The sequence below is a fragment of the Stegostoma tigrinum genome, chromosome 22 (assembly GCF_030684315.1).
Source record: "Stegostoma tigrinum isolate sSteTig4 chromosome 22, sSteTig4.hap1, whole genome shotgun sequence".
Classification (NCBI taxonomy): Eukaryota; Metazoa; Chordata; class Chondrichthyes; order Orectolobiformes; family Stegostomatidae; genus Stegostoma; species Stegostoma tigrinum.
The window spans coordinates 56,305,614-56,323,225 of record NC_081375.1 but is presented as its reverse complement, the minus strand read 5'-3'; the positions used below and the strand labels follow the sequence as shown (position 1 = coordinate 56,323,225).

The following is a 17,612-nucleotide window of genomic DNA, read 5'->3' as shown; positions in this document are numbered from 1 at the left end:
GTTATGCCTGTCTCTTCATGAAACATTCCTTGTTCCAATCCTATTCCAGCCCCCACCCACAACTCTTTCTCCAATATATCGATGATATTATCGGTGCTGCTTCCCTCTCTCATCTGGAATTAGAAAAATTTATTGATGTGGCTTCCAATTTCCACCCTGCCCTCACTTTCATCTGGTCTATCTCTGACTCCTTTGTTCCCTTCCTTGACATCTCTGTTTCCACTTCTGGGGACAAACTGGACATTAATATCCACTATAAACCGACTGACTCCCACAGCCACCTGGACTATACATCCTCACACACTGCTTACTGTATTACTCCATCTCATTCTCTTAATTATTCCATCTCTGTTCCATATGTTCAGATGAGGTCAACTTAGACAATTGAGCCTCCGAAATGTCCACCTTCTTCCTCAAACAAGGATTTCCAAGACCACTGTCAACAGGGCCCTCAAACAGATCTGACCCATCTCCTGCACTTCCGCCCTTACCCCCTCTCTTCCCTCCTGCAACAGCAATAGGGTTCCTCTTGTCTTTATCTACCATCCAACCAGCATCCACATCCAAAAGAACATCAAAAGCCACTTCCGCCACCTCTAAGTGCCTGGATTAGACACATATTCCCCTCCACTCCCTTGTCCGCCTTCCGAAGGGACCATTCCTTCAGGACACACTGGTCTATTGAACCAGTCTTCTCTCCAGTCTCTATCGTTTGTCCTATCGTTTACTCCCTACACCATCCCCCTCCCTATTTCCTGCATGTAAACTGACGTTTTCCCATCTACCATCAGTCTTAAGAAGAGTCACTGGACCTGAAAGATTAACTCTGAATTTTTCCTTCACAGATGCTGCCAGACCTACTGAGCTTTTCCAGCATCTTGTTTCTGTTCCTGGTTTACAGAATCTGTAGTTCTTTCAGTTTTTCAACTTGACTAGTTACTGCTGCGTAAAATACATTTCTGCTTTTCAAATCTCAAAAAATATGGTCATTGTAAACCTGAATATGGAGGACTTTAGTTCTGTTAAAGTCAATCCTATTATTTTGTACAGGCAGACTCGCATTTGATGTTATCAATAAACAGGAGTTTATACAGGGAATGGTTTCTCTCAGACCAGAGTTAGCCCAAATCCATCACAAAGTTCAGATATGTGACTTGAGAATATTCTATTGGGCCCAAATACATGGAGCACCATTATAATTTGCTCTTCCTCCCCAATTTTAATCACTCCACCATTGGTGGCTGTCCCTGCATCTGTTTGGATCCTAGGATTTGGAATTCCCTTACTTAATCTCCGCACCTTTCTACTTTACTTTGCTTTTTCTTTCACATACTTTGTACAATCAACTTCCTTGACCAATTGTTTGACCATGTAGACTGATATGTCCTTATGTTCTTGTGAAATGCCTAGGTTTATATGACATGAAAAGTTCTATATAAAACTAATCTCTGCATTTGATGTTCTAGTTCAGTCAGGCCTAATCACTGACTGAGTCTGAATAAATGTAATTCAGACACAGCTAGTGTAATATTTCAGTGAGCTCTGATCACAGGAAGTCATTTATGGCTTTGCAAAGAGCTGTTTCAGTATTGTAGCTGAATTTAGATATGGAATTCTGGGAAATATGGGGATAGACTTGGTAGGTGACAAAATATTCAGAAACTTGAAAGGAAAGGGAAATTGGAGATGGGCAGCAGTTTGCATTTATGATGGATTGGATGATGATGATGATAGATGTGCAGGAGAAAGAGGGATGGAGCAAGCGAGAGCAGTCTGCTGGGAATTGGATTATTGCTCAAGTTAGTACTGTGGACAAAATTATGTCAGATGACATTACTACAATGGGATGGAAGTTATTAAATATGGGTTCAGGTCTTGGGAAGGAAGAACTTTAGAGATGATTTGGCCCTGTGGGAAAATGGAAGGTCAGGAAGCAGTTGAGGCAGCTGATTAGAGTGTCTGAATCTTAGTGACAAAGCAACTCCATTGGGCTCCTCACACTTGCTGTTGGAGGTGAGGATGCAGGATACAGCAGGAACGGAAACAGTCCTTCAGAAAAGAACTAACATTTGTTAGAAAATTCAAGATGATTCACCACATTGTATAGTTAGAACACAGAACATAGAACAGAACATAGTACAAGCCCTTCAGCCCATGATGTTGTGCTGTCCTATTATCCTACTAAAACCATACTACCCTGCATACCCTACATTTTAATGCCCTCCATGTGCCTATCCAAGAGTTGCTTAAAAGTCTCTAAAGTATCTGACTCCACTGCCACTGCTGGCGGCACATTCCACATACCCACCACTCTCTGTGTGAAGAACCTACCTCCAACATCTCCCCCATACCTACCTCCAATCACCTTAAAATTATGCCCCCTCATAATAGTCATTTCCACCCTGGGAAAAGTCTCTGATTACCCACTCTATCTATGCCTCTCATCATCTTGTACATCTCTATCAAGCCACCTCTCATCCTTCTTTGCTCCAATGAGAAAAGCCCTAGATCCCTCAACCTTTCTTCATAAGACCTGGCCTCCAGTCCAGACAGCATCCTGGTAAATCTCCTCTGCACCCTCTCTAAAGCTTCCACATCCTTTCTATAATGAGGTGACCAGAACGCAACACTATTCCAAGTGTGGTCTAACCAAAGTTTTATAGAGCTGCAGCATAACCTCACGGCTCTTAAACTCAAATCCCCTGCCAATGAAAGCTAATACACCATATACCTCCTTTACATAATCCATTATATCAACTTGGCTAGCGACTTGGAGGGATCAATGGACATGGGCCCCAAGATCCCTCTGTTCCTGCACACTGCCGAAAATCCTGCCGTTAACCCTGTTTTCTGCATTCAAATTTGACCTTCCAAAATGAATCACTTCACACTTTTCCGGGTTGAACTCCATCAGCCACTTCTTTGCCCAGCTCTGCATCCTGTCAATGTTCCATTGCAACCTACAATAGCCTTCCACGCTGTCCACAACTCCACCAACCTTCGTGTCATCGGCAAACTTACTAACCTACCCTTCCACTTCCTCATCCAGTCATTTATAAAGATCACAAAGAGCAGAGGAGCCAGACAGATCCCTGTGGAACATCACTGGTCACTGAGCTCCAGGCTGAATACTTTCCATCTACTACAACTGTCTGTCTCTGTTTGGCCAGCCAGTTTTGTATCCAGACAGCCAAATTTTCCTGAATCCCATGCCTCCTTACTTTCTGCATGAACCTACCATGTGGAACCTTATCCAATGCCTTGCTAAAATCCATATACACCACATCCATCGCTCTGCCTTCATCAATGTGTTTTGTCACATCCTCAAAGAATTCAATAAGGCTTGTGAGGCATGACCTGCCCCTCACAAAGCCATGCTGACTATTTCTAATCAAACTGTGCTTTTCCAAATAATCATAAATACTATCTCTCAGAATCCTCTCCAATAATTTGCCCACCACAGAAGTAAGACTGTAATTCTGTAATTCCCAAGATTGTCCCCATTCCCTTTCTTGAACAAATGAATGACATTTGCCACCCTCCAATCATCTGATACTATTCCAGTGGACAGTGAGGACGCAGGGATCATTGCCGAAGGGGCATCAATCTCTTCCGTCACTTCCCATTGTAGCCTTGGATATATCCCGTCTGGCCCAGGGGACTTATCTATCCTCATGCTTTTCAAAATTTCTAGCACCTCCTCCTTCCTAACATCAACCTGTTCGAGCATATCTGCCTGTTTCACGCCGTCCTCACAAACGTCAAGGACCCTCTCACTGGCGAATACTGAAACAAAATATTGATTAAGGACCTCCCCTACCTTCCCGGCTGCCCCTGGATCATGTTGTCACCTCTCCTGCCGCTCAAATCAAGAATAGCTGATTTATTTGTCTTAATCCTGAATATTGATGAGAATCTGAAACTTGGATACAGGCACAAGATGGCTTCTCGGTGCAAGTTAGCACAACAAAATGGCTAATAACAAAGTGTGAAGCTGGATGAACACAGCAGGCCAAGCAGCAGGTTCATCCAGCTTCACCCTTTGTTATCTTGGATTCTCCAGCATCTGCAGTTCCCATTATCACTGACAACAAAATGGCTTCTAGCCTAGGAACTGTAAATTCTGCTAGAGCTGCATAAATAATGCAGTAATGATAAGAAAATGCAGTACTAACCGTTCTAACTCACCTTCGGTTGCAAATGTTGTGGCGCTGTGTGGCGAGATTAAAAGTTATTTACGTGTTGTGACAGAAGTTGTTTACCAGTTAATGTTATTGGATTAAGTAACTGTCAATGAACCAATATCATACATTGATTGGTAAGTGTTTGAATATTCTCATTGCGATCACACCATGTACACTGCTTTAAGATAAGTATAAAAATGTCTTTGTATTAACCTGTGGTGTGCAGCTCCTCCGAGGAATACGGAAGTGCTCAACTTCTGTGTTTTCCAGGTGATCTGTACCTGGCCGTATAAAGAAATAAAGAGTAAAGTCTTAAACAGCCAGACTGAATGCGAGTGTTCATTGACTGATCACGGAATCAAGAGACCCCACCGGGAGTCGAGATTTTCACTTGGTGCCGTGACTCGAGTTCGGTACGGACAGATTGTGGACAGCAATGTAAGAGCCTTGAGTCCTCTGCTATTGAGTGTAGAGGAATCGGCCGGCCAGACGTGAGTATTTTCTCCATCTGGATTTCCTCTCATTCAGGTAGCGGTGGACTCAACCCCTCACTGCCTATAGTCTAAGTCCAGCCCGAAAAAGCATCAGTCTGGTTATTTGTACAGATAAGAGGGAGTCGGGGACTCCATTTAAAGGTCAGGGTCCTACGGATCGGGGATCTGGAACAGAGTCGGGGACTCTAACATTTGTGAAGAAGAAAAGGAGTTGGGGACTCTAACGTTGTGAATTGAGAGATAAAATAGACATGTCGGGGACCTGAGTATTAAAGACTTTGTGAAGTGAGAGATAAAATAGACAGGTTGGGGACCTGAGTATTGAAGACTTTAAATGGGTCGGGGACTCAAATCTGGTCAAATTGGCATTGTTTAATGTGATTTCCAAATTAGTCTGTAAAAGACAACGCTAGGGAGTATCACAATATATTATAACGCGACTGTCAAGGTTTTAGAATATTGTGAAGGTTTGTGGAAGTTGTTGCTTTGCTGTTGGATGACACTGTTCACCACCTAATTTCTTATTTAAGGTGCCAGAAAGTTCACACAGGCTTTCAGATTTATCCGGATACTTTTCACATAGTTTCACCAGTGAGGAAGACAGATCGTCTGTCTTATCTATATTATTAACCATCTTAAACAACCTTCCTTTGTAATCTTGACCCAAAACTTTCACTAATCAACAGCCTGTCAACGAACAGCAAACTAACAACTCCCTCTTATCTCTACAATGTTAGAGTCCCCGACTCTGTTCCAGATCCCCGATCCATAGGTCCCCGGCTTCCCCTTATCTCGACAAATAACCAGACCGATGCTTTTTCGGGCTGGACTTAGACTACAAGCAGTGAGGGGTCGGGTCCACCGCTATCTGAATGAGAGGAAATCCAGATGGAGAAAATACTCACGTCTGGCCAGCCGATTCCTCTACGCTCAATAGCAGAGCACTCAAGGTTCTTACACTGCTGTCCACAATCCGTCCGTATCGAATCCAAATCATAGCACCAAGTGAAAATCTTGACCCCCGGTGGGGTCTCTTGATTCCATGATCAGTCAATGAACACTCGCATTCAGTCTGGCTGTTTAAGACTTTACTCTTTATTTCTTCATACGGCCAGGTACAGATCACCTGGAAAACACAGAAGTTGAGCACTTCCGTATTCCTCGGAGGAGCTGCACACCACAGGTTAATACAAACTGTATCAGTGATAATGGGAACTGCAGATGCTGGAGAATCCAAGGCTGGATGAACACAGCAGGCCCAGCAGCATCTCAGGAGCACAAAAGCTGATGTTTTGGGCCTCGACCCCTCATCCTTTGACTAATCATAGACCCGAAACGTCAGCTTTTGTGCTCCTGAGATGCTGCTGGGCCTGCTGTGTTCATCCAGCCTCACATTTTATTATCTAGGTTAATACAAAGACATTTTTATACTTATCTTAAAGCAGGGTACATGGTGTGATCGCATGGTGCATATTCAAACAATTGCCAATCAATGTATGATATTGGTTCATTGACAGTTACTTAATCCAATAACATTAACTGGTAAACAACTTCTGTCACAACACGTAAGTAACTTTTAATCTCGCCACACAGCACCACAACATTTGCAACCGAAGGTGAGTTAGAACGGTTAGTACTGCATTTTCTTATCATTACTGCATTATTTATGCAGCTCTAGCAGAATTTACAGTTCCCAGGCTAGAAGCCATTTTGTTGTGCTAACTTGCACCGAGAAGCCATCTTGTGCCTGTATCCAAGTTTCAGGTTCTCATTAACAGCTTTAACTGGGCTGGAATTTATTAACATCAGCAGAAACAGACACCAATGAATGAAGTTTAACAGCAAAATATAATCATTGTAGTTATTTATAAATGCTCTGGTGTTTCCACCAGTTGAATGACTGACAAAATCCCTTCCCACTCTGGGAGCAGATGAATGATCTCTCCACAATGTGAATTTGCTGTTGTTTGATAAATTGTGAGATGAATGGCTGAACCTAGTCTCTCAGTGTGAACACATTCTCAGGAATTTCACAGCACTTACCAGTGCTGGCACCTGTAAAAATGTCTCAGTAAATTCACATTGGGGAGAAGCCATTGAACAGTTCCATGCATGGGAATGGATTCATTCTTTCTTCCAGTCTACTGAGTGACCAGAGAATTCACTCTGTTGTGAGGCTATTCACTTGCTCCATATGTGAAGGTAATAACTCCATTCTCACATTTGCTGAGACAATAATGAATTCACACTGGGGAGAGGTCATTCAATAAATTCCATAATGTACAACTTCTACGAAGGTATGAAGTGCATTTAATGTAAGAGTATGACAAACCAGAATATAATGCTAAGCTACACAAGGTGACTTTCTGTCAGAGAACAAAATTTTGAACAAATTTTGGGTGGCATGGTGGCTCAATGGTTAGCACTGCAGCCTCACAGCACCAGTCACCCGGGTTTGATTCCCGCCTCGGGCGACTCTCTGTGTGAGTTTGCACATTCTCCCCGTGTCTGCGTGAGTTTCCTCCGGGTGCTCCGGTTTCCTCCCACAGTCCAAAGATGTGTAGGTTAGTTGGATTGGCCATGCTAAATTGCCCATAGCGTTCAGGGGTGTGTGGGTTATTGGGGGATGGGTCTGGGTAGGATGCTTCAAAGGCTGGTGTGGACTTGTTGGGCCGAAGGGCCTGTTTCCACACTGTAGGGAATCTAAAATCTAAAACAAAAGAACTACAGTTTAAGCAGCAATGTGAAAGTAGAGATAGACACACAAAGAATTTTACAGAGAGAATTCCAATGTATAAGGCCAGGCAGCTGAATGGATCACTGGTACTAGTGAATCATTTAAAAATGGGGATGATCAGGAGACCTGAATGAGGCCAGAATGAGTTCAGCCATGTTCTTATTGATTAGACAGCACAGTTGAGGAGATAAATGGCCTGCTACTGCTTTTTGTTCGTAATTTCAAACCAGAGGAACAAACAGATACAGAAGGAGGGGTGAGATCACAGTAGGATTTGGAAATTAAGTTGAGAATTTTAAACCCAAGATAGGTCTGAGATGAATGAGACTCCTTACAAGTGAGTTTTCGAAGACTCAAAATTTATGAAGTGTATAATGTGAGAGACCAGCCAAGAGTGCTTGAAGTCTGAGGATAAAAAGGGGAAAATTAGCTGAGCCAAGGCAAAGTCAAGCAATGATACCGAGATGGAAATAGGTGATCTCCACAATGATGCAATTTTGAAACTGAATGTTTTATGTCTGGGTGAAATAGGATACAAGGTTGTGAAAACCTAGTTTAGTCTGAGACGGCTGCAAGTCAGATTGATTGAGCTTGTAGTTAGTAAATTGAATAAAACAGTGGTTTGAATCTTTATGATGTTTAATTGGAGAAAACTTCTATTCATCCAGAGATGCAGAAGGCAGACACAATTAGCACAGACAGCACGACAGGAGATAGGTGAGAAAATAAATAATGATGCAACTTCACAGCAATGGGGAATGTCAAAGACAATTTGAATATTTTGAATGTTGATTATTTGAAATGTGTAGAATTCCAACAATGGTAGACACTAGATGTAGGGAGGATGTTGCTCCTGGCTGGGAAGCCCAGAATCAAGGTTCACAGTCTCAAGATATGGAATACGTCATTTAAGACTAAGATGAGGAAATATTTATTCACAAGGGTTATCAACCTATGCAATTTTCTCCCACAGAAGGGTTGTGGAGGCCAGGTCTTGAAGTAAATCCAAGATTTTTTTTAAGACAGTAGATATCAAGGGGTATGGAGAGACTATGACATTGGGATAGCAGATCAGCCATGATCCTATTCAATGGCAGAGCAAGCTTAAAGGGCCAAATGGGCTGCTCCTGCTCATTGTTACTATCTTTATGAAACAAGGGAAAGGACAGGAAGAGCAGAAGCAGCTGATTGAATTGCCTAAAACTTAATGACAAAATCTTCATGAATTCCTTACTTGCTGGAAGTGAGGATGGGGAGAGGGAGAGCCCTTCAAAAGAAATAACTTCTCTTAAAAAACATTACAAAGTATTGATGTACTGTGTGTTTAACAGGAAACCAGTTCATTTGATTTTTAGCCTGATTATGTAACTGAACCAGTGTTTACAAACATCAGAAGCAGACCACAAAACATGACGTGGAGATGGATGTCATTAGCATCAAAATCTGTCACCTGCAGTTACTGCAGCACAGATGTGAAGGGAGTTGTCAAGAACTGCTGTGAAGGAATAGTTAACCCCAAATATTACATTACTGTAGTGTTTTCATTTTCCTTCCTCCTCTAACCAAGAAAAAAAGGAGGGGCAACTTTCAGAGGAGAGGAGACAGAACATTGTGCAAGGAAGGTTAGCAGGTATTGGAGCACGATCTTGAACAGCTTCAGGAAACTATTGTTGGTGAGTAACAGAGATAATGGGAACTGCAGATGCTGGAGAATTCCAAGATAATAAAATGTGAGGCTGGATGAACACAGCAGGCCAAGCAGCATCTCAGGAGCACAAAAGCTGACGTTTCGGGCCTAGACCCTTCATCAGAGAGGGGGATGGGGAGAGGGAACTGGAATAAATAGGGAGAGAGGGGGAGGCGGACCGAAGATGGAGAGTAAAGAAGATAGGTAGAGAGAGTATAGATGGGGAGGTAGGGAGGGGATAGGTCAGTCCAGGGAAGACGGACAGGTCAAGGAGGTGGGATGAGGTTAGTAGGTAGATGGGGGTGCGGCTTGGGGTGGGAGGAAGGGATGGGTGAGAGGAAGAACCGGTTAGGGAGAGACTCCCCCCACTGCACCACACAACCAGCCCAGCTCTTCCCCCCCACCCACTTCCCCTCCCCCCACTGCACCACACAACCAGCCCAGCTCTTCCCCCCCACCCACTTCCAGATGTCCAAGTTCTTTAAGGACCGCAACTTTCCCCCCACAGTGATCGAGAACGCCCTTGACCGCGTCTCCCGTATTTCCCGCAACACATCCCTCACACCCCGCCCCCGCCACAACCGCCCTAAGAGGATCCCCCTCGTTCTCACACATCACCCTACCAACCTCCGGATACAACGCATCATCCTCCGACACTTCCGCCATTTACAATCCGACCCCACCACCCAAGACATTTTTCCATCCCCACCCCTGTCTACTTTCCGGAGAGACCACTCTCTCCGTGACTCCCTTGTTCGCTCCACACTGCCCTCCAACCCCACCACACCTGGCACCTTCCCCTGCAACCGCAGGAAATGCTACACTTGCCCCCACACCTCCTCCCTCACCCCTATCCCAGGCCCCAAGATGACATTCCACATTAAGCAGAGGTTCACCTGCACATCTGCCAATGTGGTATACTGCATCCACTGTACCCAGTGCGGCTTCCTCTACATTGGGGAAACCAAGCGGAGGCTTGGGGACCGCTTTGCAGAACACCTCCGCTCAGTTCGCAACAAACAACTGCACCTCCCAGTCGCAAACCATTTCCACTCCCCCTCCCATTCTCTAGATGACATGTCCATCATGGGCCTCCTGCACTGCCACAATGATGCCACCCGAAGGTTGCAGGAACAGCAACTCATATTCCGCCTGGGAACCCTGCAGCCATATGGTATCAATGTGGACTTCACCAGTTTCAAAATCTCCCCTTCCCCTACTGCATCCCTAAACCAGCCCAGTTCGTCCCCTCCCCCCACTGTACCACACAACCAGCCCAGCTCTTCCCCCCCCCACCCACTGCATCCCAAAACCAGTCCAACCTGTCTCTGCCTCCCTAACCGGTTCTTCCTCTCACCCATCCCTTCCTCCCACCCCAAGCCGCACCCCCATCTACCTACTAACCTCATCCCACCTCCTTGACCTGTCCGTCTTCCCTGGACTGACCTATCCCCTCCCTACCTCCCCACCTATACTCTCTCCACCTATCTTCTTTACTCTCCATCTTCGGTTGGTTTTCAGTTAAGTTTTGAGAAATTGTTCTTGGAGCAGAGAGCATCTGAAGTTTCAATTTAGTATTAAAAAGTATTTGACATTGTAAGGATTCATTAACTTAAAGGGGAGCTCCAAATAATAGTCTGCTCCTTCTGCTTGATGTGGGAAGCCGGGCATGTTTCTAGGGCCCAGGACCTGCATGTGTGCAATAAGTGTCTCCAGATGCAGCTCTTGAAAGCCCAAATTTTGGACTTAGAGCAGTCTCTGGGGACACATTGGAGCATTCACGAAGTGAAGAGTATCATGGATAGCATACATGGAGCAGTGATAGACTTATGCAGTGAAGCAGTATGGGTAGAACTCAGGAATTGGAAAAGTGAAATCACAATTTTGGGGGAATACTACAGGCCTCCCAAAAACTAGAGGGAGAAAGGGGAGAGAATATGTACACAGATTTTGGAAAGATGCAAATAGAGCAGCGTTGTTGTGGTGGGTGATTTTAACTTCCCTTACATTGACTGGGACTCACTTCATGCTAGGGGCTTAGATGGGGCAGCATTTGTAAGGACCTTTCAGGAGGATTTCTTGACACAGTAAGTAAACAGCCCAACCAGGAAAGGGGTTGGACTGGACCTAATGAGTCTAGCCAGTGGAGGAGCATTTTGAGAGTAGTGACCATAACACCATGAGTTTTAAGATATTCATGGATAGGTATAAAGCAGTGAGGGTGTTAAATTGGGGAAGGCGAACTACGATATTAGGCAGGAACTGGAAAATTTTGATCGGAGGCAGCTGTTTGACGGAAATCCACGTCAGACATGTGAGAGTATTTCAAACAGCAGCGGACAAGAGTTCAGGTGCAGCATGTTCCTGTGAGAATAGGTATGGCAAGTTACATTAACTTTAGATAACCAGGAATGTTATGACCTTGGTGAAAGGGAAAAGGGAAGCGTACGTAAGGTCTAGGAAAATAGGAACTAACAAAGACTTGAAGGATACAAATAGAAAAGAACTTAAACATAGAATTAGATGGGCTGAAAAGGGTCATGAAAAGTAGTTAGCAAACAGGATTAAGGAGAGTCCAAAGGCTTTTTATACATATATAAAAAGCAAGAGGGTAGCCAGCAAAAGGGTTGGCCCATTCAAGAACAAAAGAGGGAATCTGTGTGGAGGCAGAAGAGGTAGGCGAGGTTCTAAATGAATACCTGGTGTCAGTATTCACCAAAGAGAAAGAATTGGTGGAGGATGATCTCAGGGAAGGGAGCAGTAAATTTCTAAGCAGACTAGTAAAAAGGAAGAAGTGTTGTGCATCTTCAAAAGTATTAAGGCAGATAATTCTCGGGTCCTAATGGAATCTATCCCAAAATCTTGAGGGAGGTGAGAGAACAAATTGCCGGAGAATTGGCAGACATCTTTGTATCCTCTTTGGTCATGGGTAAGTTCCCAGAGGACTGGAGAATAGCCAATGTTGACCCATTGTTTAAAAAAGGTTAGCAGGGAAAATCCTGTAAATATAGGCCGAGAGCCTCACATTGGTGGTGGGGAAATTATTGGAAGGGATTCCCAGACAAGATCTAGATGCATTTAGAAGCAAATGACCTTATTCGTGATAGCATGGTTGTGCAGGGAGGTTATGCCTGATTAACTGGAGGGTTTTTTTGAGGAGTTTATGAAGATGACTGATGAGGGAAAGATGGTTGATGTTGTCTACATGTACTTCAGGAAAGCCTCTGACAAGGTCCCATATGACACACTGGTAGAAAAGATGAAGTCACATGGTATCAGGGATAAGCTGGAAAGAAGGATACAGAACTGGCTTAGTCAGAGGAAATAGAGGGTAGCAGTGAAAGGCTGTTTTCCAGAATGGAGGATTGTGACTAGTGGTGTTCCACAAAGATCATGCTAGGACCTCTGCATTCGCGATCTATGTAAATGATCTGCAGGAAAATGTGGCTGATCTAATTAGCAAGTTTGCAGACAATACAAAGATTGCTGGAGTTGCAGATAGTGAGGAGGATTGTCAGAGAACACAGCAGGATGGAGACGAGTTGGAGGCAGAGGCAGAAGAATGGCAGAAGGAGTTTAATCTGGATAAATATGAGGTGATGCATTTTGGAAGCTGAAGTGCAGGTGCAAGTTGTACAGTGAATGGCAGAACCCTGAGAAGTATTAATTGGCAGAGGAATCTGGTTGTGCAGGTCCACAGATCACTGAAGGTGGCAGCGCATGTAGATAAAGTAGCAAAAAAAAAGCCTGCAGCATGCTTGCTTTTGTTGAAAGGGGCATTGAGTATGAGGACCGACAAGTTATTTTGCAGTTTTGTAGAACTTTAGTGAGGCTACATTTGGAATACTGTGTACAGTTCTGGGAGACTACCAGAAAGACGTGGATGCTTTTGAGAGGATACAGAATAGGTTGACCAGATTGTTGTCTGGAATGGGGATTTTAGCTATGAAGAGAACTTGGATAGACTGGGATAACAAAGTGTGGGGCTGGGTGAACACAGCAGGCCAAGCAGCATCTTAGGAGCACTAAAGCTGATGTTTCAGGCCTAGACCTTTCTGATGGAGACTAGAGAAATGGAGGCTTTAGAAAGAGAATGGAGGAAGCATACCCGAAACGTCAGCTTTTGTGCTCCTGAGATGCTGCTTGGCCTGCTGTGTTCATCCAGCCTCACATTTTATTATCTTGGAGGAAGCATATGGCAGGTATAGACCACAGGGATCAAGTGAATCTCAATGAGTATATTCAAGAGTGAAATCATGAGGGCAAAAAGGGGTCACAAGATAGCTTTGGCAAACAGGGTTCAGGAAAATCCAAAGAGACACTACATTTACTTTGAGGTGATGTGAATACAGGATGAATGGTTATTATGTTTGCAGATAACACCAAAATGACATAGTGGACAGTGAAGAAGGTTATCTCAGAGTACAACAGCTCCTTGGTCAGATGGGCTGATGGGCCAAGGAGTAGCAGATGGAGTTTAATTAGATAAATGTTGCATCTTCGCATGGCAAACCACAGGAGGACCGAAAGGTGGAGTCGTGAGGAGTACTGCTGAACAAAGAGACCTTGGATTGTAAGTTCATTGCTCCTTGAAGTGGAGCCACAGGAATACAGGGTAATGAAGAAGCCATTTGGTATGCTTGCCCTTATTGAATATAGGAGTTGGGATGACATGTCGCAGCTGTACATGACATTGATTAGGCCATATTTGGAACACTGCATTCAGTTCTGGTCTCTGTTATCAGAAAAATGTTATGAAACTTGAAAGGTTGCAGAAAAGATTTACAAGGGCATTAGAACATAGAACAGTACAGCATAGTACAGGCCTTACCGCCCACCATGTTGTGTCAAACATTTAAACTAAACCCAAGGTCTACCTAACCTCTACCCTGACCTTATACTGTCATCCATATACCTATCTAATTGCCACTTAAATGCCCCTAATGAGGCCGACTCCACTACCCGCTCTGACAATGCATTCCACACCCTACCGCTGAGTAAAGAACCTACCTCTGACATCTCCCCTATAATAACCTCCACTCACTTTAAAACTATGCCACCTTATAATAGCTACCTCCACCCTAGGAAAAAGTCTCTGACTGTCCTCTCTATCTATACTTCTGATCATTTTGTACACCTCTATCAAGTCACCTCTCATCCTTCGTCGTTTTAAAGAGAAAAGCCCTAGCGCTCTAACCTTTCCTCGTAAGATCCATTAGGGAACATCCTGGTAAATCTCCTCTGCACCTTTTCCAACACCTCCACATGAGTGGGGTTGGAGGGTTTCAGCTATCGGGAGATGCTGAATAGGCTAGGGCTTTTTCCATGGAGAGTCAGAGGATGTGGTGTAACCTTAAGGTTTATAAAATCAAGAGGGGTGTTAGTAAGTCAATATCCAATCTTTTCCTGCCCCCCACAAGAGCATGGTGCCCAACCCTAGAGGGCATAGATTTATGGTGAGAGGGAAAGATTTCAAAGGGACCCAAGAGGCAACTTGTTCCAGAGGGTGGTCTATGTTTGGAATAAGCTGCCAGAGAAAGTGGAGGAGGCTGGTACAATTACAACATTGTGAAGGCATCTAGATGGGTGCATGAATAGGAAGTGTTTAGAGGGAATAAGGGTGAAATGCTGGCAAATAGGACTAAATTAATTTAGAATCTGGTTGACATGAACATGATGGACCAAAGGGTCTGTTTCCATGCTGTACAACATGGTCTCTACACTGCTGGTCCTAGGCTTCCACTTACAAAACACCTGAACTATTATCCTTTCCCACACAATAGACTGACCTTCTCATCCAACATCCACAATGAATTAAAATGCTTCCCAATTGGTCTGCCTGCATTTCCAGATTTGGTTCTATTAAAAATTTGATCCAAGATGGCACTGGGGTCCTGTTCCAGAGCTTGTCTGTACCAAACATTTTTCTCGCTTTTCCTTATTTACCTTGTCCTGAGCTTGGATGGCATCAGCAGGAGCACAGAATGCAGGCCTTGGGCAGATCCAGGAATCTTCAGCCAGGCCCAGGGTGCGGACCTCGGGCAGGCTTACTGTGGACCCAAGGCGGACCATGTGAGCCGCTACTTACTTTTCCAGAGCAAGCACAGGACCTGAAATCGGTGGCTGCTTCATCAGCAGAGGTGACGTTGGCCCAGTGGAGAGAGATGGCACCTGAGGATCGGCGACTTCGTTGTCGATTAGGTCCAGTGCTATAAACTGTGAAGTGGTGGCAGAAAGGCAGAATAATAACATCAATATGGTGGACCCAGCAGTGAGAAACACAACTCTGACACTGGTTGGTCTGGCACAGGCAATGACAGAGTCATATCAGTTCAGTGGCAAAGATGGTACCTGAGGATCAGTGTCTTTGATGTTGATTGGGTACAGTATAGATGGCAGCGAAGCAGTGGCAGAGGGAATGGCAGCTCAGATGTCATTCATGGTGATGAACTGGTTCAGGACTGAGGGACTCTTTTCAAGATTTTTTTTGCCTTAAATTATTCAAAATGGGGCCTTATCATGGTGACAAATGAAAGCTTTTCACTATATTTATTGTATTCTTATTGTAAAATATACATAAAATCAAACAAACATGAAAAACAAAATTTATCAGACACAGGATCTGAAATGAAATGATAAAAAAACCTGGAAATATTCAGCATATATCTGGAGTCAGGAATGCAGTTAAAAGGTTCAGGTCACTGGCCTGCTATCAGGCTGCAAGAAAACATTTGGCAACAGATGCTGAAAAGTGGAGGTCATACTTCCCACAGTTCTCTACGTCCCAGAAACAGTTCAGGTTGAGGTTGTTGACTTGTTCACCGAGCTGGCTTGTTTTTGTTCAAACATTTCATCAACATGCTAGGTGACATCATCAGTAGAGCCTCAAATGAAATGATATTATTCTACTCCATTTGGAATTTATACTGTTTGGTCTGTTTTTGGGAGTACTATCTTTTCCGATTTTGATCTGCATGGGTTTGTACAAGCAGTCCAATTCCGTGTGTTTGTCCATTGAAGTGTGGGTGGAGAACCATGCCTCCAAGAGTTCCCGTGCGTGTCTATGTTTGACTTGGGCTACTATAGTCACTTTGTCCCAGTTAAACAAACCAGCTCGGCGAGCAAGTCAACGATGTCACCCACAACCCGAGCTACAGATCTTTGCCAAAATTATAAGCTGTTCAGGTTCTGTCCATCAGTCGCGACTTACTGAAGTACAGACGGATGGAGATGCAGAAAAGCATCGCTTGGACTGTCATAGCTGCACCATGCCTGAGTGTTTGAACTTAGTGTCAATATTTTGACTTTCTCTCACCCCCATTACCTCTATAGGTTGTTTTCATTTAAATAATCATCCAATGCTTGAGTGCTTCCATTGAAACTGCATCCATCATACTGCTCATTGAGCGGTTTTCTCACCTCACGCTTGCCTTTTTATAAACTTAAAACCCAGACCACTGGTTCTCCACCCGTTTCTGAGTTGGATTAGTCGCCCCTTGTCCACTCTGTCCACACCCATCACAATTTTAAAAACTGCTCTTAATCATCCCCTTCGCCTTTTCTAATCTATCCTCAAACTAAAGCAAAATTGAAGGTCGATAGTAACAACTTGCAGAAGACATCAGAGATAATGGGAACTAGGACCAACCTCAGGGAATCTCTCTCCCATTGCAACTCTCTTGTAATCTCTTCGGCCTTGAAACTGCTCGACCATGTCCTGAAGCAAACCAGGTACCACAGCCACATCACCTTTCTCAGCACCTGCCTACGGAACCAGATCATCCCCAAGGGACTACAGTCCACATTTCAACCTTCCCAATTTGTCCCCAACCGTGACCACCTCTACACCCAGAATATTCAGACCCTTCAGAAGCGTTTCTCCCTGCGAGTCCTGAAACAGACACTCGCAGCCATGCGCCGGCACCTCCACACACTGCAATCCAGCCTGCCCCAGCTCAGAGCCTCCCTCTCCCACACCTGCACAGGACCCCTGCTGTTTTTTATCCTCCGCAGGATCCACAGACTGAACACCCAGTTCCACTCAGCTTTACTGGACACCAAAAATCGTAAGTACAACCAACTCACGGGCCCCTGCCACCCACAAGAGGATTCCTGCGCCTCCCAAATCCCGACTCTGTCCCTGCCCCTCCCCCACCATGCACCCGCCGCCATTGACCATGAGGACACGGCCGGAGACCCCACCGATGACGTCACATCGGCCTCCGCCGGCCACAGAACTTCCGGAACCGCTGCTGCAGTCACCACCTCCACGTCCAGGTACTACAGCCCACACACCACCCTCACCTCAGCTGCTGCCGCCCACCCCGAACCTCCCACCGCCGACGGAACCCCGCCCACGGTCGACGCCGACGGAACCCCGCCCATGGTCGACGCCGACGGAACCCCGCCCACGGTCGACGCCGACGGAACCCCGCCCACGGCCGACGGAACCCCGCCCACGGCCGACGACATCATCGCTCCGCCCACAACCTCCACAGCCTGCAACCCCA

At 44.9% G+C, this 17,612-nt stretch overlaps 1 long non-coding RNA gene across 1 annotated transcript; it reads right to left on the bottom strand.

The window, feature by feature from the left end:
• Positions 1 to 6,988: 6,988 nt before the first annotated feature.
• Positions 6,989 to 17,374, bottom strand: LOC125463836 (uncharacterized). Its single transcript, XR_007249920.2, has 3 exons — positions 16,751 to 17,374; positions 15,049 to 15,318; positions 6,989 to 7,388 (listed from the first exon to the last, which is right to left on the bottom strand). It is a non-coding gene; the product is annotated as an uncharacterized LOC125463836 (long non-coding RNA).
• Positions 17,375 to 17,612: the final 238 nt, after the last annotated feature.